Genomic DNA, 22,286 nt, shown 5'->3' with positions numbered 1-22,286 from the left:
TGCATATATCAGATTTGGTAATTGCATGTTACTTTCACAGTAACCGATTGGCTGAGGATGTCAAGATAACTGGTCGATGAGCCACTGAACGATGACTTAGCTGAATACAAAGGAAGATTTTAAGCATGAATTTTGCTGATTCAATCACGGGCAAATCACAGTTAAATGGCCACAACATTTGTTTTTGTTTCGTTGGGTTAGCCCCTTCCGGTCTGACAAGGCCATTTCAGAGCCGGAAGGATGATAGGAATAAGGGGGAGACATTGGTCTGGGCAGGCACCCTAGAGAGTCGCAGGGACTGAGCCTATCCCCAAGGTAAGGCCGATCAGCCCCCCCCCCCCCCCCCCCAAGTACTCGCTGCACCCGGCCACAGGTGCGCTCCCTCGGGGGCAGCAGTGTCGCTCCAAGGGAGCAAGCAGCCCGCATGAGATAAAGGTGCCTGGAAGCATGCTTTAACATGCTTCCAGGTTGAATTTAAATGAGGGCAGGCGGCCAACCACACGTATAGTGATTCATATCAACGATAAATATAACGCAAATAGTGAATAATCGTGAGCTCCCTACATTATTTTAGTGGTTTTCTGATGAAGAATCAGACGTCAATGACGTCAGACAGCCTGACAAATGACCACACATCTGACTGGAATCACAGGTCAGGTAGGCTAACTTTCAGCTATTCAGCACACGCGCATTCCGAGCAATCGGAAAACGGTTTCAAGAGGTGGCACGAACCCCGTACCTTGGACGGCGAGGGCTAAGGAGGCTGTCCAGAGTCGGAGTCGGAGTCACGGAGAATCCACCGACTCCGCGGCGCTGGGCGGAGTGTCGTGACACCGGTCTACACTGGAGGACGCCTGCAGCGTCGCTGGACCGAGCTGTCAGCCGGGGCCCACCATGTGCTTGATGGTGCTGCCATCTAGCGGCGGAATGAACAGGTCAGCTGTGACCAGAGGGCGCCTCGGTCGGGTTACAGCGCTGATATAGCGATCCGACAGGCAGGACAGAGCAGAGGGAACATCTGACATCAGGAATGCGATTGATCAATGACTGTAAAACAGTACACCCAGGTGAATATATACGGCCGAGCATGACAAATGGCTCCAGATCAGAATAGGTCTCGATACAACATTACGGAAGAAAATGGCACTTGTGACTTCCACAGCGATAATCAAACCTCCGCTTCTATCCCCAACTCCTTACCTTTGCTAGCTTGGCCTTGTGGCGGGATCACCATCTGGCAGGGCAGCGGCTGAAGGCCCCTCTCCGACTCTACCCGGCGCCACACCAGCACTCCACCACTGTGACGGAAGGCAGCACGGTTGGAGCGGTAGCACGCGGTTGGAAAGGCAACACAGAGGGCTGAACGGACGGGCGCCTTGCTGAGGTCGTCCAGACGGTAGCGCGTGCTGTAGTAGCGTCACTGAGACTTGTATCATCAGAGGTAATATCAGAGGTGGTACATTACCTCCACAAAATTGAATGTCCAAAACTGACAAAAAATGAGGCTGAATTACTAGATAAAGATATAACAGTCGAAGAATTAGGGGAAACGCTGAAAAAAAACTTGAAAATAATAGAAGTCCTGGCTCTGATGGATTTCCGTATGAATTTTACAAAGTATTTTGGGGAGAAATAAAGTACTTTGTTTACAAATCGCTAAGATATGGATTATCTAAAGGATCTCTTTCAGTCAGTCAACGGGAAGGCCTAATTACTTTAGTTCCAAAACCATCAAAACCACGAAATTTAATTAGCAGTTGGCGTCCGATTACGCTCCTAAACTCAACGTACAAGATTCTCTCCGCAATTATAGCAGACCGCCTCAAACAAGTTCTAAATTCTATTATTCATGAGGATCAAGTGGCGTTCTTAAAGAAACGATGTATTGGTGAGAACACCCGAGTTGTATATGATGTATTATGGGAAAGCCAGAAAAACAATCAGGATGGCATGCTTTTGTCTGTAGACTTCAAGTCCGCTTTTGACGTAATGAGCTGGAAGTTCTTGGAATTATGTTTGTTAAAGTTTAACTTTAGTTCTACTTTTATCAAAATTTTCCAATGTCTGCACAAAGATAACATATCGCGCATAACTTACAATGGACACGCTTCAACGCGGCAGATAAATCTTGAAAGAGGTTGTCGACAGGGTGACCCAGTGTCATGCTACTTTTTTATCATAGGCGCTGAGATACTTGCAAATATAATAAGACATAGCAATATGATCAGAGGAATGAAAATACGTAATACAACAGTAAAAATAATTCAATATGCAGACAACACAACATTTTTCCTTGATGGATCTGAAGAAAGTTTGAGGAACGTTTTCAACGAGCTGGGCTGGTTCGCCAAATTCTCAGGTTTAAAGCCAAATGTAACAAAATGTCACGCAATGTGGATTGGAAAAAAGGCACTTAAAGAAAACATTATTTGCCCTGATATTGAATTACGATGGGTAACAAAACTGAGGTTACTCGGTATTGTTTTTAACCCGTTGTGCTCAAATATCACGGAAGAAAATATACAGCTAAAAAAAGACGCGATGTTAAGAATAATCAGAACATGGCAAAGCCGCAACCTAACACTGGTTGGAAAAATTGTCATAGCTAAATCTCTTTTGCTATCACAAATAACTCATATTCTTGCCTCCCTACCAAATCCTTGTCAAAAAACAATGAAGGAAATAAATAACATCTTATTAAACTTTGTGTGGGGCTCGCAAAGAAATCCGATAAAAAGAGCACGCCTTTGTCAAACAGTAACCGAAAACGGTCTTGGAATGATAGACATTGAATCGTTTGTGAATTCACTGAAAATCAAGTGGATAAAAAGGCACATTGCTGGAAACAAAGCTACGTGGCATGCGCTTGTACCAAATAAAATAAATGACGATTTTATTGGGAATTACGGTGTCGTGGCACTGAAAAAAAAACTTGAATATATCTTAAATCCTTTCTGGAAGGATGTTATAAACGCATGGATATTTTTTTTCTATGAGGTTCTGCTCAGAAGACAGTCTTCTTTGCTACGAAAATATTTTCAACTCAGACCTAACAAAATTTAAAAAGAAGAGGTATGCAGGATGGGAAAGAAAGGGCGTTAAATTTATTGGGGATTTGTACGAAAATAATAGGCTGATGACATGGCACCAATTTAAAGAAAAGTTTAATATAAACTGTGTCCCATTAGAGTACCAAGGACTCTTGCATAGTTTGCCTGCCCTCTTGAAAAAACAACAGTCACCAGGATGGTACATGCAACCAGCGCTTCCAGCACGTGTTCAGTGCCTATTAACTAATAAAACATTTACGAGATATTTCACAAAAATTGCTGGAAGTGACACCAGAGCACACGAAGACATCGCGAGAATAGAAAGGAAATGGATTTCTGATGTTGGCAATTTTGAAAAGCTATAAGTTTATAATATCGAAAAAGGTGTAAACGCGAGCAAATATAGGTATATCATTCCATTTTAAACTGATTATGCGTATCCTGAAAACTAATGTTTTCTTAAGTATGATTAATGTTCAGGAAAATAACAAATGCACCTTTTGTGAGTCGGAACCAGAGACATTGAAACATTTATTCGTAATGTGTCCAGTACTGGACAGGTTTTGGGATGAGGTTTCCAATATGTCGAGCAACAGGTTAGGTCACCTTTCAAATAAAACTAAACTATTTGGGCACAATGAAATACCAATGATAGCACACTGCGTGACGGTGGCGAAATATGTGATATACGAGGCAAGACGTGCACAGAAGTTGCCTTATTTCATTCATTTCAAGACATGCCTTTCAAGAGATTTTATTTCCGAAGAAAGCACGTAAAAATGGACAAACTGAGAAGTTCAGGGAAAAATGGAAATCCTTGGACACATGCTTACGCACAGATAACGAAAGAAGAATTACAGCATAGATTAATATTGTATACCCTTTTGTTCTGCGAACGAGGGGATTGCACATTGAACAAAAAAGTAAAATATCACAATAGTAAGTAAAATAATTTACACAAACATGTAAGAGCATATGCAACTCGTATGCAGCATATATATATATATATATATATATATATATATATATATATATATATATATATATATATATATTCTTGTAGACATGTTTGATTGAAAACGATAGCATACTTAGCTTTTACGTTCTTCTTAGAAAGCTTTTCTTTCCTCCGGATTGTCTTTTTGTGTAATTCTGGGAGATTATGTATAAGGTCCCCAAGACTCATAGGTCTGTAAAATTCATGTATGTTTGCACTTTCAATTATACGACGCGTTTCGGAGAAGCGTTCTCCGTCTTCAGGTAAGTACACATAACACACACACCGTCTTGTCACTGTCTAACGATCGCACTGTCTACTTGAATAAAATAAATAAATCATGATTTGTTTCATATCTAATTGTTCTAATTACAGTTTCGCGACGTTCGATGGGCTATCAGGGTAAAAAAGGACACACTTGAAAAAACAATAAGCTAACCAAATCGTGAAGTCACAGTCATTGGACTTCCGGCGGGAGAAGCACAGGAACTCTGGAATAAGTGCCTACTTGTACTTGAACAAGCACTTATTCATTTAGAGTGATGATGCCCCTATGCTCGAGCTGGTCACACATAATCGGTGAGTATTCCTGTATGTAGGCTGCTTCGAGGATCTTGAGGCGTCTGGGGTTGGACTCACGTTGTAGGATGCTGGTGTTTTCCACCAGCTCAGCCCTTGTGATTTCCGTTCCATGGACGTTCCTCGAGTGTTCGGCGATACCGCTGGTGTGCAGGTGAGTGGTGAGCCGTCGTGAGAGAGTGTTCCGTGTGTGCCCAATGTAACAGGCCGTGTTGCGGAGCTTGCAATCTCCGGTTTTGCATTGATATTTGTACACGACATTTGTTTCTTTGAGCTTGCTCTCTGGTTCTTTGTTGCACATGATCAGGCTGGATGATGTCAGGGACTTGTAGTATATATGCAGCTTAACTTCGTGACCTTCCTTTGGTACCACATTCCTTTTGATTATCTTTTTCAGGACGCGCTCATCTTCAGTGTATGCGTCTGAGAATCGGTTCCTGTAGTACAACTTGTGCACCTTGGTTTTGTCACGTGCTGGTTCTGGCTGGTTTACAGTTGACCCGTCAGATCGCCTGTCTGTGCTGGTGTCTTGGGCAGGTGTCGTTTGTATGTCTGTGCTGGTGTCTGGTTCAGCTCCTTCAAGACCTGCGTCTACAGAAAACCCACCGACATTGGACTCTGTATGAATCCCCGCAGTGCCTGTCCTGAGCGGTACAAGAAGGGGGTGATTCGTACCTACCTGCGCAGAGCACTCACCCACTGCAGCACCTGGGAACTCGTCCACAAGGAAATTCAGTACGTCAAACAGATGCTTGTAAATAATGGTTACACCTGCTCCGAGATAGACAGCGAGATCAAAGCACACCTAGACAAGCACTACAAGACAGCTGAACCAGACACCAGCACAGACATACAAACGACACCTGCCCAAGACACCAGCACAGACAGGCGATCTGACGAGTCAACTGTAAACCAGCCAGAACCAGCACGTGACAAAACCAAGGTGCACAAGTTGTACTACAGGAACCAATTCTCAGACGCATACACTGAAGACGAGCGCGTCCTGAAAAAGATAATCAAAAGGAATGTGGTACCAAAGGAAGGTCACGAAGTTAAGCTGCATATATACTACAAGTCCCTGACATCATCCAGCCTGATCATGTGCAACAAAGAACCAGAGAGCAAGCTCAAAGAAACAAATGTCGTGTACAAATATCAATGCAAAACCGGAGATTGCAAGCTCCGCAACACGGCCTGTTACATTGGGCACACACGGAACACTCTCTCACGACGGCTCACCACTCACCTGCACACCAGCGGTATCGCCGAACACTCGAGGAACGTCCATGGAACGGAAATCACAAGGGCTGAGCTGGTGGAAAACACCAGCATCCTACAACGTGAGTCCAACCCCAGACGCCTCAAGATCCTCGAAGCAGCCTACATACAGGAATACTCACCGATTATGTGTGACCAGCTCGAGCATAGGGGCATCATCACTCTAAATGAATAAATGCTTGTTCAAGTACAAGTAGGCACTTATTCCAGAGTTCCTGTGCTTCTCACGCCGGAAGTCCAATGACTGTGACTTCACGATTTGGTTAGCTTATTGTTTTTTTCAAGTGTGTCCTTTTTTACCCTGATAGCCCATCGAACGTCGCGAAACTGTAATTAGAACAATTAGATATGAAACAAATCATGATTTATTTATTTTATTCAAGTAGACAGTGCGATCGTTAGACAGTGACAAGACGGTGTGTGTGTTATGTGTACTTACCTGAAGACGGAGAACGCTTCTCCGAAACGCGTCGTATAATTGAAAGTGCAAACATACATGAATTTTACAGATCTATGAGTCTTGGGGACCTTATACATAATCTCCCAGAATTACACAAAAAGACAATCCGGAGGAAAGAAAAGCTTTCTAAGAAGAACGTAAAAGCTAAGTATGCTATCGTTTTCAATCAAACATGTCTACAAGAAAATATACTGCCTGCTTACACAAATATATATATATATATATATATATATATATATATATATATATATATATATATATATATATATATATATATATATATATATATATATATATATATATATATATATATATATATATATATGTGTATATATGTTTTATGTACATGTATATGCACGCGTGAATATACATGTATATACGTCATATGCGTACATTTGCATTGCTTCATAAGGACATACGTATTCACTATACATGCCCACATAAAATATACCTACGTACTAATATATAAAGTAAAACATAATTCACCATAATGTAGCTTGGGGACGTCAAAGTTATTATACCCCCTTCCCCCACCCCAAACCACGCGCCGTCGTCTGCCCTTCACGTACGGTTCGTCGCTGCGCTGCGCCGGCCCGGCCGGTGGCTGTTGCCTAATAGAGATGGCACAAATTTGCAATTTCATTACCCGCCCCGCTCCGCAGCTACCCCTTGCCCAACCACAACTACCCGCAAGCTGATTTTGGCTGAGCCGAACCCGCAAAAAAAAGCAATTTTAAAAACCTGCTTTTGCAAGAAAAAAAATACAGCTGGGTCAATGCTAGAGCTATATAAACCTTACTTGATTCATTGCTGTGCAGAAAAAGGCAGCCAAACAAATAGTAAGGACTTGAAATTTCTATGCTAAGTCCTCAGGAAGTGTAGCACACTGGATAGTGGAAAATGAATAATGCATCAATACATTTGAAATTCCTTTCTGAAAAGAGTTCAGAAAAATCTTTCTCTCACCTTACCCTTCAGCATTGGCTGAGGATCAAAATTTCACTCTAGCTCCCTCTCAATATTAGGCTTCTAGAATGATATTGTTATCAAAATGAATGTTAATATAAAAAGATATGCGATTTCCAGTTAAAAATAAATAGTGACACGGTGAACAATGAGTATCCAGTCAATCTACACATAAAACAAATCATGCAAAATCCCAGCAAAAACCAACTAACCACCAATGAACCACGCGTTTCTGGAAACATGCCTCAGAAGCGTCACCAACAGCTGATTGCAAGGAATGTTACAGCGACTAAATTATTGCAGCCGTAGTTAGTGCGAACTTGTTGCGAAAACACCGTTGTATAATGCATATTCATGTGCCATTCTGATAAAGTTATTTTACACAACAGCTAAAGTTTTACAATTCAGGGTTAATCACCTGTTAAAAATAAAGAGACAGTAAATACTAAATAAAATGTAATAATTTTAAAGATGGTCTTGGTAATGCTCTCCGGCTGGTCATCTCTCGGCATACAAATGACAAGTAAAAAGACAAAAGAAATAAATGCGACCAGCTACGTGGTTTTGTAACATGTATAACTGCTATTTTGAGGTATTCAAACACCAAAACAGAAAAATTGATTGCAAAATTATTATTGCGTCATCAATGTCAGCTTTCCTTCGCCTTTCCTTTTGTTCCTTTCCTCGCCTGTATGGATGCGTTTTAGCCTTCCGCCGTGGTGGTAAATAGCAGCCTACATGCAGGGGCGGCGGATTCGGGGGGGCAGGGGGGGCAGCTGCCCCCCCTGGAAAACTCGAGGGGGGGCAAAAGTATCTTTTTGCCCCCCCATAATTTGTGACAAAACTTAGACAAGAAACCATATACCTGATTGTTCTGTTCGATCATCTGAAGATGTAACCAGATTAACTATACTTTATCATACGTTGCCTTTCTTAAATGACAAGCGTTCGCGTTCAATTGAAGTTTTCCTCTCTTCAACCTAGTTTTGGAGGCATTATAAGCGTCAACGTGACGCAGCGGCAACTCAGGCCTTCAGTGACCGCTTACACGGGCGACGGATACGGGGCGGCAGAGGAGGCATCGTTCCCTAAGAAACTTTTGGAGGAGGGGCAAACGTAGTATTCTTGCCCCTCCATAATTTGTGCCCTAAACATGAGGAAAATTTCCATAACCTGATATTGCAGCTATGCGCTCCTACAGTTTGTCCAACGGTGCCTTTTGAATATGCGTAAATGCTAACCATTTCCGCTTAATAGTTTTTGTGTCTTCAGATTCGATTTAGAGATATTCTAAGTGCGCAAGAGACGCAACTCATACCTTCAGTGGTCGTTTGTTGCTATTTTGTACCTACATAAATGCCAAATCGCAAGCGAGCGGAGACGGAAGGGCTAGCCATTCGCTTGCGGGTAGTTGACTGATGAGCGCTCGTAATAAGCCACTCCCCTGATTTTTTTTTAGCGCAACAGTTTCCAGTGCATAACATGTTAACGCCGAGGTCGTACACATTGACCGCATTGACCAATGCACGGTATGACACCCAAAGGCCAGTCATCAGAGATCTGCTTTGGGCATTGGGAGGCTTGATGTGGGGCCAGTGTAAAAACTGGATGTATACAGGTCAGTATCCGCTTTATTTCAGTTTTCACTATTAAATAAGTAAAATTAATGTTGGAAACTTTTGAGGGTTAGGGCACTGATCACTTGTGGGACCCCCTCTGGCTAAAGGCTGGCTATAGAATACAGAGCATCTAACACGAAAGGAAAATCTAAGGCATTTTGGAAAAATGAGTATGCCCCGCAGCGTCCGATAACTACCACCTTCCAGTGGGTCAAGCAAACGGGGTCCAAGTCTATAATGGCACTTAACGATAGCACTAACCTTGTCTCACTTTTCGTTGAATTCTGTTCCGAATGGTTTCGGCCACAGACTGGCTGCACTGAGGCCGTTTGGTATGTGTAACTGTAATTAAAGAAAGCCACCTGAGGCGCCCTGACACCAGGCTGAAGCTGGGTTGGAAATGCTTCGTCTTTGCAGATATCACTGGCCGCTGATTCTCGAGTGCTTGAACCGGTAGATGTCGTGGCAAAATTTGGTGTGATAATTTTGGACCTTACCGCAGTCAGCGCACCCATAAAGCCCTGATAAATAAACGCCCCACCCAGAGCTTCTGGATTCTCGTTCCAGTCCACCGCTCCTTCACCCTAGCCCGCCGCCACGCTCCCTCACCTCAGACCTCTGTTCCCAGCCAGCTTGACGAGCGTTTGGGCCTTAGTTAAGCCTTGCTGTAGGCTTACTGTATAAACCCATCGAGACAGCCCGTCTCGGTGAGCTTAGTTGGCGAACGAAGCCTTGGGGTGGGTTTCTGGCGGATCGCTGTCCCAATAAGTTTAGATGCGACCGACTGTCTCTGAATGTTTGAGCGGTCTCCTCCCGCTGTGAGCTAGTTTCAGTTGATATCTGTCTCAGAAATACCTTTAAAGGAAGGTTAAACGGAAATCGAACGTAAAATGAACAGAGGAAATGGTAACGAGTTACCTCATTGAAGAATAGCGCTCGTCTACTTCAAAAGGTTTGGTACCTTTCTTCAACATCTGATATGTGATCGGGTCATGGCACTATTTTTTCCCATTGTAGCTTTTTTTCTAATACAGCGATACGAAAATCGTTACATCGTCCACTGGCAGATCCAGAGAGCGGGCATTTAATGCAAATATTTACTCCCCCTCCCCCTGCATCGCCCGAAATAGACAAAATGTATGTACCTATGTTTCCTAATAATAAAACTTTTATAAATAATGTTTTTGCTTTATACTGTTCAGCAGTATAAAGGAATCGAAATTCGAGGAGTTTTTGGATTTTAGACACTTTTTTTGGGGGGGTATGTCCCCTACAGCGTCGAAAACGCGTTTCTGGATCCGTCTATGACACCATCTCGACTGGGATCTTGCCCCCCCACGCCAAAATCGAATCCGCCGCCACTGCCTACATGCAGAATTAGGCAGGCTTATTGGCGGGCTCATTATTGGATTCATTGTGTCACGTTTGTCGGCACGTGTAAGATGTGCTTAAATGCCATTGGCTCTCGGCCTGGCGACTTCTGGGGACCACGTAATGGGGATGACAATTGGGATCCTGTGCCTTAAGCCGGCCATTTACGTCCATGGCTATATACCCCCGTACTAGGGCTAGTTATGACGTATATAGGGATCCACGAGATCTTTTTTGATGAATGGGTTGTGCAGTGTTGAGATCCGCGTGTAACGTCACTGTTTGGCCAGTCTGCCCTCAAACGGGTCATCTTTACTCATATTTTATTTACATGAACGCTTTGCATGGTCCAGTGGTTTATATAGACATCTTCCTTGCACTAGCTAGTTTTATGTGGCCAGGTTGATTGCCTGTCAGCGCGGTCACGCTGTCGTCTTTCGATTGGTGCGCTTAAATGCGGCGAGATGAATATAAGATTTCCTTTGATGCTATTTAGTACCTGCGCCCAGCTCAACTGGGGAAAGGGGGGGGGGGCACTGCCGACTTTTGGTCCCATTCTTTCCATGTAACGCCCATAGAGCCCATGTTAAAATGCCAAAATCAAAGGGGGGCACGGTGCCCCGGTGCCCTCCCCGTTCCGCCGCCTATGCACGAAAGTACCAACTACCATCAGTTTCCAGTTGTTTGTGTCCCAATGTTTTTTATGAGTTGGACGATTGGGCTTTTCCTATCGCTCATAGGTTATGCAATTATTTTGTTAAACGCTCTAAAATTGTTTCTCTACAATACAAGTCCTTAGAACTTAGAACTGAAGCAAATAGATATTGATGGATACGATCTCAAGGGGGCCGATAAGAAGGAAGAGCGCGCGGCGCAATGATTGTGGAGCACAGCACACGATTAATGTGAGGCGCATTTGAGCGAGAAAAATATTGAGCAGAAATGAGCAGAGTACCAGCATTGAAACTGCACCAGTACCAGCATTGAAACTAAATATAAGATATCTCAGAAGGTTGCGCTTTTGGGGTGAGTTGTGGTGCTTTACGCCGTACATCATGCTTAATGAATGTGACCGTCGTGTTTGTGGGATCCCCGTCGGTACTAGTCAGCCCCACAAATCGTGGTATCATAAAGATAATCTTCGCCTCCGGTTATCATTTTGATATATCTACGAAACGGGTGCTGGGTGGTACACGAAAGCAGCTTTTTCAGGTGAGTTGAAAAGGGAAGAGGTTCTTTGAATTACCATTTCGGACCATGGTTCTAAAAAGCGCTAGTTTAAAACTATTGTTATAATTCCTATCGTAAACCATCGGACGCTCGACGCTGCATTGACATCCTCGGCGAGCGATTACCGGCACATCGTACCAATTGGTACGATGTGCCGGTAATCGCTCGACGAGAATGATAACGTGGCAGGTTTACTGATATGGGGCGTTCCACGACAAATCGACAAATAAAAAATTAAATTTGCACCCTCATATTTTATTCTTCGTTGAAAACTGGTGTAAGGGTTTGTGATGGGCGGGGAAGCCAGCTGTGGCAAGGATTTTTTTCTTCGAACAACGGTTTCCGAGATATAGCCTCGGGCAATTCCTGGAGTTCGCGCTGCAGCCCTATGTTTGGCGGCCTAAAACTCAGAAACTATTGGTTTTTTACGATAAAAACTTTATATGGTTCAACTCACAATCAACCATCAAACATTTTGGCTATCTCGGATTTAAAATTTTTGAAAATTTTGATCACGTGACCTTTTGTCCTATTTTTCGAAGAGTGACCTTGATATTTTCCCCACCGAAAGTTGCAATTTTGTCTGATGACGATTAAAGCCTTATCAATTGTCATTCATATGCTATAATAAAAAAGTGGTTATCGCCCTGCGTTGACCTCAGGTCAGGTCATTTTTAAGACCTGTCCATTATTACCAGCGGGAGCGACAGCGAGATCTCGAGAATAAAGCAAGATAGCGACAAGCGGTAAACGGTAAAGGGTACACACGGATAAGGTCTATAATTTTTACTCAGGTCATTTTCAGTTCAGGTCAAAGATGACGTCACAGGAGCTAAAAGGAAGTCAAAATAGCGGCACCATACATATATATGAAGTTTTTCTCGAATAACTTTCAAGGTATCCCAGCTAGGAACAAACTAATAGCACCATCGTGATCCTCTCGTCGATCCGCATCGAAACATATGTATGTTGACCTCGAAAGGTCGAAAGGTCAAAAGTTGACCGTAGATCACGTGACCTAAGGTCAACTTTTGACCTTTCGACCTTTCGAGGTCAACATACATATGTTTCGATGCGGATCGACGAGAGGATCACGATGGTGCTATTAGTTTGTTCCTAGCTGGGATACCTTGAAAGTTATTCGAGAAAAACTTCATATATATGTATAGTGCCGCTATTTTGACTTCCTTTTAGCTCCTGTGACGTCATCTTTGACCTGACCTGAAAATGACCTCAGTAAAAATTATAGACCTTATCCGTGTGTACCCTTTACCGTTTACCGCTTGTCGCTATCTTGCTTTATTCTCGAGATCTCGCTGTCGCTCCCGCTCGTAAAAATGGACAGGTAATAAAAACGACCTGACCTGAGGTCAACGCAGGGCGATAACCACTTTTTTATTATCGCATATGAATGACAATTGATAAGGCTTTAATCGTCATCAGACAAAATTGCAACTTTCAGTGGGGAAAATATCAAGGTCACTCTTCGAAAAATAGGACAAAAGGTCCCGTGATCAAAATTTTCAAAAATTGAAAATCCGAGATAGCCAAAATGTTTGTTGGTTGATTGTGAGTTGAACCATATGAAGTTTTTATCGTAAAAAACCAATAGTTTCTGAGTTATAGGCCGCCAAACATAGGGCTGCAGCACGAACTCCAAGAATTGCCCGAGGCTATATCTCGGAAACCGTTGTTCGAAGAAAAAAATCCTTGCCACAGCTGGCTTCCCCGCCCATCACAACCTATTAGACCAATTTTAAGCAAAAAATAAAATATGAGGGTGCAGGGCACTTGTCGATTTGTCGTGGAACGCCCCATATGTAGGATTATCAAATAAATGTAATAGAAACGATATTAAATCCACTACCTCTTTAGAAGCTCTTGAAATAAACCTGGCTATCTGGTTGGCGAAGCCAGGCAAACTATATGCTTGGAATGGCTAAATGTCCACTGTACATGACATCATTAAATTGAATTATTTTCCTTCTTAGCACTTAAAATACATTTCAGCGACACAAAACTCCCAAAAGTCTGATATCTTGCCCGTGGTATCGTGGTACGATCGGCGAGTACCTTCCTACGCAATGTCCATGGCTATGCGAAGTCTAAGGTTGGCCTACATAGCCTTGGGTTGGCCTGTTTATCCTATTTCATATCGTATCTATGAAAATAAAGTGTTCACGATCGCATAGCCAAACTGAGAACAAAATATTTATTTGTAAAACTCCAGCAATACCCCTCGCTTGATACTATAAAAAATATTGCACACAATCATGCAAAGCCGTGAATCCTACCGCCTTTATTTAGCGCCGGCGTTCCCGCGTTAATAATTTCTCCTGAATCGGAGGACCAATAATCAGCTGACGCACCGTTGTTTTGATCAAGATACCTAAAAGAAACAGGTAGGTCGGGTGTTTTGAGTAAAGCCCTGGTGACGTCACGGACATTTCTTATATGGAGAATTTCGCCTTTAAGGAAAATATTCTACAAACGAAAATTTGTATTTTATAAGCAAAAAATACAGTCTTTCAATTTCAATATGAAACTTATATAACTTAATTACAAAACTTGAAATCCTTTGAGTGTTTGTCCCAACCCCCTGCTATACCCTTGGTCACGTGACTAAAATGATAAACTTTGCGTTTTACAATGTTATGACTTAAACAGAAGTAATAAATATTAAAAGTGTACTATTTATGATGTTTTAGGCAGAAATCGTGTAAATATATCCTTAAATTATATATAATCTGTTGAAAAGAAGTCACGTGATGTTACCAGATTGTGCTCGGACAGCTTCTTCTTGAACTTCGATTTCGAGTACTTTGTACCTCCATAGAGGCCTAATAACGGACGTTTTCAGTTATAAAATGAAGCGCTGAATCTAATAAGGGCAAAATGTAATCATTTGTTGCCCTTCAGGCTTGGCTATCCAGGCATGAACTTTGGCCAGTTTGTGTGCAAAGCCTATGGTGAAGGGAAAACTTCACGCCCAGCTGACGTCACAGACCTCTGCTACCAAATCGTGTCCGGTGGGGGTCGGTTTTGATGTCGGCGGACCGTGCCAGCCTGGTTACCCTACAAAGTTTGATACGCGGTGGTACGCGTGGAAACATATCAAAATGTTCTCCAATAATTTCTGCATCGGGGGCAACTCTCATTTTTTGCCGAAATTTGCCTTTCTCTGAACTTTAGAGGCTCGCATAGGCGCGGGAGCCGGGGGGGGGGGCAGTGGGGGCAGCTTGCCCCCCAACTGTGGGGCCGTGGGGGCGGTGCCCCCACAGCTTTGAGACGGAATACCACACTTTTTTTGCAAATGTTTTCTTTTTTTGTTGAAAAAGCCGAGGGATGAAAAATAAGTGGCCTAAAACCGGTGAGAAAACTAGATTTGGGGGTACCCTAGGTTAATCTCTATTATGGTGTGCCCCCCCCCCCCCCCCAGTCGGAAAGTAGTTCCCGCGCTCCTGGAGGCTGGCTTCAGCCGGTAGCCGACACGGAATTTCGGGCTAGGTCAGCCAAGTGCTGCTGTTGTAATGTGGTGATTGTTTCCAGGAAAATGATCTAGATCATTCCAAAACTGAAAAGCACACGAGAAACAGTGTACGTACCGGGGCACTACAGAGTCCGCTACTCCAGTTTTTTCCCCTAGTATATACTAGAATTATACTATATCAACTAGAAAAACAACTAGAATTGAGAGCTTTCAACTATATACCGAAAATTATCCCAGGATATGGCTGCGCTCAAGCGCGGCGCAGCTGGCGCTAGATTTCAATACATTGCGCTTATATTTACTCAAGGCGGCCTGTGGTTATATGGCGTTCTCCCTTCATATAATGACTGCAAATTGTCCTTGAATAAGTATTTAATAACTATCGTACGCAGATAAAAATCCGCTCTTCATCATGCATGGAATCATGTGAACAAAGGCCTTTCTGGGCAGTTGTGTGCAAATTTGCAAACTGCTTCACTTGAATTTGGGTGGTGGGCCAGCCTCGTGCTTTCTCATTCTTTCACTCTTACATAACAATTTTCTAACAAGAAGTTTCAAGGAACTTTATCACATGTGATACATTTAGACACCTTTCGACCTAAATGTGAGTATGCTTTCGGTTCCTAAGTGACAGTTTCCATATTTCCCTAATTGATTTATACCGGTGAGGACTGAGGCACCTGACTGTTCACGTTAGTGTAACTGCGCCTTTAGTACTGGTCAGGAAGTGAAGTTTAGCGCGGACTTACCTCGACAGGGGTCTGCAGACAGATGTGATGGAGGACACGGTACACGGTCGTCCCGTCCACCGCGACCAACTCGCGCGTCAGCGCGCCCGTCTAGCTTGTGGAGATCCCGTGGTCTAGCAGGTTGTTGTGCAGACGCTTCGATACATGAGACGGTTCGCCCGAACCCATACCTTCCTGAGGAAGCAGTTAGATAATTAGGTGCACAGCAAGACTGATGAGATGCATGCATGCCTTCGTATATGGACTTCACTCAATATACCCTGTATGGACCACCCCCCGACGAAGCTAGTAGGTAGCACTGCTGCTCCACGGCGTACCTACATTTCCTACCAGCCCATAGGGTTTACCAGGGGGCGTCGAAGTCTAGTTCCTACCAACCTGGCACTCCCATGCCTTCGTCGCCACGAGGACGCCCGAGGGCATTTACATGTTGAAGATAGGGAAATTGCCATAGTTTAGAGCCGCCTGAAGGGCAACCTTGAGATAGATGATAATGTAAATGTGTGCTAATATGATCATCAACATGTTATTTATCCAAATCCAGGGCCAATTAATGGATAACTTCACGTTTTCCCGTGGTGATGCGCTAACTTTCGTGATTCTTGCAGCCAATAAGGGTGTTTCATAGTGCGATTCAGCCGCATTATCGACTTAAATGCCATAAACCGCCACGGAACATACGATTTGCAGCTTCCTGGCGTGATAGCGCCCAGTAGGGCTCCGGAGTCGGAGTCATGAAGTACAGGGTGACACAAAAAAACGGTCATCACCAAAATTTGAATAACTTCAGAAGTTTTATTCAGATCATCACCAAACTTCGGCCACTTTAGGTCACACCTATGTAGCAGACATCCACCAAGTTTCAAGTCTTCACTACGAATACTTTTAGTACAGTGTGTGTTTTACGGACGCTCCACAATGTGCTCCAGGTGAGCGCCCCGGCGCTGCAGGGCGTAGGCACACCTGCATCCGGCGGGCAAAGTTGCCGATAACCCGATAAGAATAACGTTTCAGGGGTAGCACACCCCTGAGCACTGTCTCCAGAGGCCATTGCACTCTGTAAAGTGCACAGCCATCGGGTTATCGACAACTTTGCCCGCCGGATGCAAGTGTGCCTACGCCCTGCAGCGCCGTGGCGCTCACCTGGAGCACATTGTGGAGCGTCAGTAAAACACACACTGTACTAAAAGTATTCGTAGTGAAGACTTGAAACTTGGTGGATGTATGCTACATAGGTGTGACCTTAAGTGGCCGAAGTTTGGTGATGATTTGAATAAAACTTCCGAAGTTATTCGAAATTTGGTGATGACCGTTTTTTTGTGTCACCCTGTAGGTCAGAGTTTACAGTTCTGACCTGCAAGTCGTCGAGTCGGAGTCAGAGTCGATTTTAAAAGCTGGAGTCTGAGTCAGTCACCGAAATTCGATCCTCTCCGCAGACCTTTTAGGGTTCCGTAGTCGGAGTTGTAGTCTGTCGGAGTCGACAGTTCTGACCAGAGTCAGAGTCAGAGTCGATTTTGAAAGCCAGTGTCGGAGTCGAAGTCACCAAAAATCCATTGCCTTCGCAGATCTGCTAGGGCTGTGGAGTCTGAGTCGATCAGAGCCGACATTTGAAATCAAAGTCAGAGTTGATTTTTAAAAGTGTGAGTCAGAGTCGGAGTCATAAAGAAACCCATTGACGATCTGCAGTACCATGCAGTAAGGGCGCTGCCGATCGATGCCCTGAATTGCCTATGAATTGAATGAATAGATAAAAATTAATTAGATAGGTACCTCCTGTTATTCATCCCCTGCCACTTGGAGGACTTACTTTCAGTAGAAAAAGACGCATTATTTGTTTGTTTATTGTTTGTTTATTTATATTGACAAATATTTTTTGCCGGTTATAGGGATACAGACACAAAACACAATGATAGCACCTTGGTCCTCGCTGGTGCAAATCATTACTAGATAGATGTTGAAATGTGTTGCCATTGAAGAATCTACTGATTTTCCTGGCGGCTCTCGTTTTCAAGTAACTAATGGTCTTGTAAGATCTCTTGATTGCTCACCGTCTGGCGTCTTCCAAGGTTTTCTGAAAGCTAATCAAACGTTACCATGGCTGCTCTTGATTGCATGGCGCTTGCTGGTTCTGGGTTCTTAATTGATGGTTGTTGCGTCTGATCCTGTTGCTTCATGTTCCATCACATTCACATCACATTAAATTTCTAATGGAACAGACACTTCTACCTTTTATTTCGCTATCAGTCGACTTGCATTTACCCCTGTGGCCTGCTCGCCCTTTTATTTCCACGCTACAATCTACCAATTATTGAAAAAGCCTCGGATAAAAAAGCAAGAAAAGTATGTCAAGTTAAATAATTGCGACGGTCCTAGAAAACCAGAAAAAAATCAAAAAGCTTGTCCATATCTCACTTCCCGCACTTATAACAAAAACCAGGCAGCAAAACATGCGAAATAGTCCTTAGCAACGCCCTAGCAAAGCATTTGTCTAAAGTGCGCAATATGTGTCACATTTGGAAAATTTAGTAGCTACTTGATTATTCAACTAGAGTTGGACTATATATGCTAGGCTTTTGTATAAAACATAAGTATTTGTTTATTGAATTTATAGCAACTGGTTGGTTAACTTCAAAATAATGATTTATTACAGAAAACGCTTGTTTGCGACATATTTGTAACGAAACAACGGAAATAGCTTTGACTCCTGCGCTGTTCTAGTACATTTTTGGTAGAAAACTTCGTCTAACCTTATGTTTTAGGGCCTTGGGGTTAACATGTGGTCTGTTTTCGGCAAGCCATATCCTAGCCAACGTTTGAAGACTTTCACGGCTCTTAGTCTCATATGGTAGATCGACGAATGTTCCTCCGACAACTCCTCTACCATTTTTCACGAAACCCAGCCGATCTACGGCAGACATGGTAAGCTTTATCCGCACGGCCGCGCCCGCGTCGCTCCTCTCCGGAGACGGCGGTGCCCGGTCACATGTAGCGTCTCGCACTACGGATTCGTCGGTTGTGAGCTGGAGATTTTGGTTTTTGCGGTCATTTTTGCCCGCACAACTGTCTACCATCAGTGCTACCATATTCTAGTTTGAACTGGGTTTTTGCTAGTCCCGACTACATAAAGTAGGGTTTCTAGCAGTTATACTAGAAACTTCTACCAAAGTTAGTCCTACCGATGATACCCAATTTTAAAGTCCTAGATCATCGGGTGACCTTCCAGGTCAGGTCAATGACCCAAAAACCGGGAAAATCGGGCCCTGTTAGAAAGTCGTAGTGTGGCTGCTAAGTGGTTTTCCGGGGTGCTGATCACGAATATCGTGTTAGTTTTGATCAGAGATGATGTCTTTAAGCATTTAGACCAGGTCGGGTCAGGTCAGGTCAGGTCAACCGGTAGGGGTTGTGACGGGTATTCGTAATACGTGTCAAACGCCTCTGACAGCTTCGTACCATGTCACGAAGGCACCAAAACTACTTCGTAAATGTTCAAATGATTGCTAAATTCGAATTCAGCTCCAAAAACTAGCCTAGAAACATGTAAAACTCGAAATAGTGAACCGAGGTCACCCGAGGTCACCAAAGGTCAATGACCTGACCTGACCTTCAGGTGACCTTGACACCCACCCTAATGCATGGGAGCAGCATCAAATCACATGTTTGAACGTTTGAAACCACGAGAAGCTTGCAAACGCGCGGCTAATGCGAGCCGACATGCGCCGAACCGCGATTTCGGCCAAACATGGTCTCGGAAAAGAGGTCACAGGTCAAAGGTCATTTGGGTCAGGGTCATGAAATTTTCAGGGTAGGTGTAAAATTGATCAATGCGAGGGTACTGAAAGTTTCGTCGCGATCGGCCGCTTTTTACGCGAGTTATTCGCGAAAAACCTTAGGGGGGTTGCATCAACCCCCCCCCCCCTGTGCCCGCGAGGGTTAATTCAATATTTAATCTTGAGCGCACCCTAGCAATGGTGAAACAAGCATGGAGCACCGAGAGAAGCTGCGTGCCAACTGGCTTGTAAAGCATTCACATGAACAACAACCTGTCTGTGACATGCTAAGGCCATTATGGTAGGCCAGCACCGACGTCCGGTCCGGCCACGCCGGTCGGCACCATAATAGCACAACATTCACTACCACAACACAACAACATTCACAAACATTCACTAGGATGTCAAAAGTGTTTTAATAAGTTTGTTTCTAGGAAGTCTACCATTCTGTATGGATTTTTCGGTGACTGAATGACGGTAAGGCACACTTCACTGGTAACATTATGCTTGAGAGGGTAAATCACTTTTTAGGAATAATAATCCCGCGTTTACCATATGACCAAAGCACGGGTTGCGATTGTGATTCATAATTACCCATCGTCAGACACTTGCAAACGAACGATCGATATCATATCACACTTTTACATACTAATATTGGTGTGGGAGCCAGCAATGATGGACGGAAATATTACTAACGAATGGTGAAATGCATACCAGCACAGGACAACGTAAAGATAAAACCTTTTTGTGAACAGACCCCATATATGGATAGATAGTGTGTGCACCAAATAGTTCGCCATCTGACTATAGCAGCCGGCCCCCACTCAAGGGCATTGGTAGCTTCAGTTCTGGTGACGTAGGCAGAGCGTGAAGGTTTTTATTTTCCCTTCACTAGTGGTAAACCTATGGGAGAAACCGATTTCGAGGGCAAAACTAAAAGTCGATTCATGAACTTATTAGTCGAGATACGTAAAAACCGAGTGTACCACACGACAGCCTGATCTTTCTTCTATCGATACCCGCATCCACTTTGGCGATGGTACATACATAAAACGCTAAAATATGACGATAGGCGGGAAGATGTCATCCTTAACGGTATCATTCAATTACATCTTGATGGTTGCTTTCTCGAATGCTCAGAACGTACCGAGTGGTGATGAACCTGACCTCTGATTCAAGCCGGATCTTGTGATACCAGCAGCTTTTTCAGGTCAGGTCAAGTCACTGACCTTTGGCGTCATAAGTGAATAGACCAATGGACTCGGGAAGACCTGCCAAATCGAATGGTATATGACATGACCTCCTTTGACCAAGTTCGTGACCTGGGCGTACGGACGCTCGCTCCGCCCGCGTGCGCGCGCGTGGCGTTACCGGTCAGTGTGCGAGAGTTTGAAGCCGGAGTGTGAGTGCCAACCCTATCGTGCCCACTGCCCATACAGTGAAAAAGTGAAAAGCAATCTTCCCGGATCATGACTAAGCAAAGGAAGCGGAGACACGAATCTGGAACGCCGGATAAGGAGGAAGGTGAGCCACCACTGAAGGATGTGGTAATAGAGCTGAAAGCTTTTATCCAGGAAAAAACAGGCGAGGCTGTTTCAGATATCAAGAAGTCATTGGATCAAAAATTAACTGGCTTAGAAGAGTCTCTGAACTTTGCGTTCGAATCAATAACGGCCGCATCCCGCAAAGTTGGCACTCTAGAAAAGCAAATGCAAATGACTCGCTGCGAGTGTGAAGATATCAAAGCGCGTATATGCCAACTAGAAAGAGAGATGGAGGAGAGAGAGAGAGAGAGAGAGAGAGAGAGAGAGAGAGAGAGAGAGAGAGAGAGAGAGAGAGAGAGAGAGAGAGAGAGAGAGAGAGAGAGCGAATAGGCTATCATCGCTAGTATTCGCTAGACAAGACCTCCATCTCCCAGACCAGGATGATCGTCTGAGATCAGTCATCACCGCGGTGATCAACCGTTGCCTTGAATTGGACGTACACCCAGGAGAAATCGCCTACATCAAACGTTTGAACCGTGACAGAGTCCTGGTCAGGCATCGGTAAAATCCTTTTTGAAAGGATTGCATTCCCAATCCACATTCCTAGTGCCGAAGTGGATTGCATTCCTACCCGCAATCCCCTTTTTTCACTTGGATTGTGATCAAATCCGCAATCCTTTTTTGCAATCCTGTTGTATTATTATGTGCACTAGTGGATCTGGGGGAGAGAGGGGGGCATAGGGCCGTGCCTCCATCCTCAAATCACCCATTTCTAGTACCTAGTCTTGCGAGTAATTCCTATCTAAGGCACAGGTATTTTATGGGAAATATGTTTTGCCTCAAACACCCCCACATTTAAACCTCTACCCATCCAGTGTTTTATATTTTTAAAACTCGCCTTCAAATACGTAATTTTGCCCTTCCTATGTAGTTCATGTATGTATATTATTTTGAGCGTTTAACCCGCGCCGGGCCGGGGGTGTTTGAACACCCCCCTGTGGTTTTTCGCAGATATCTAACAAACGGCGGCGCTCCGCGCCGCCGTTTTTGGCACACCTGTTCGTGCATCTTTTCCGCACATGTTGTTAAAATTTCAGACCCAGGTCACCTTAGGTCAGGTCACCAAGTCACGCCAAGTGACCTCACCTCAGAAAAAATAAGAATGCTCGTCATAGCTACACCGATTGATCGATTGCCTTGAAACTTTCAGCGATTGATTAGCCCTCGCCCGTATAGGGGGGGGGGT

Source organism: Amphibalanus amphitrite, unplaced genomic scaffold, assembly GCF_019059575.1.
Source record: "Amphibalanus amphitrite isolate SeventyFive unplaced genomic scaffold, NRLGWU_Aamphi_draft 000779F_arrow, whole genome shotgun sequence".
Taxonomy (NCBI): Eukaryota; Metazoa; Arthropoda; class Thecostraca; order Balanomorpha; family Balanidae; genus Amphibalanus; species Amphibalanus amphitrite.
Note: the sequence above shows the minus strand (reverse complement) of the source record.